The following is a 305-nucleotide window of genomic DNA, read 5'->3' on the forward strand; positions in this document are numbered from 1 at the left end:
ACAAAAAAACAGGAATATTATTCCAGAATAAATCAACTTAAACTTTAAATAACTTTAATATTTTACTCTCCATAAACATATATTTTGTCAGAATTATACAAGTTAGAAATAAGCCCAAGATAACATCAACCCATTATTAACAATAAGATAAAATGATCTGGAGGGCCGGATCCGGCCCCCGGGCCTTGACTTTGACTTTGGTTTATACAGATGGGTGACAGGAAGTGGGGGTGGGCTTACTTCACCCCAACAGTGTCAACTCAGAGGTGAATTTCTAATGAACTGCTGCTCTGCACAAACGTTTT

The sequence above is a fragment of the Oryzias melastigma genome, linkage group LG19, assembly GCF_002922805.2.
Source record: "Oryzias melastigma strain HK-1 linkage group LG19, ASM292280v2, whole genome shotgun sequence".
In the NCBI taxonomy this organism is placed as follows: Eukaryota; Metazoa; Chordata; class Actinopteri; order Beloniformes; family Adrianichthyidae; genus Oryzias; species Oryzias melastigma.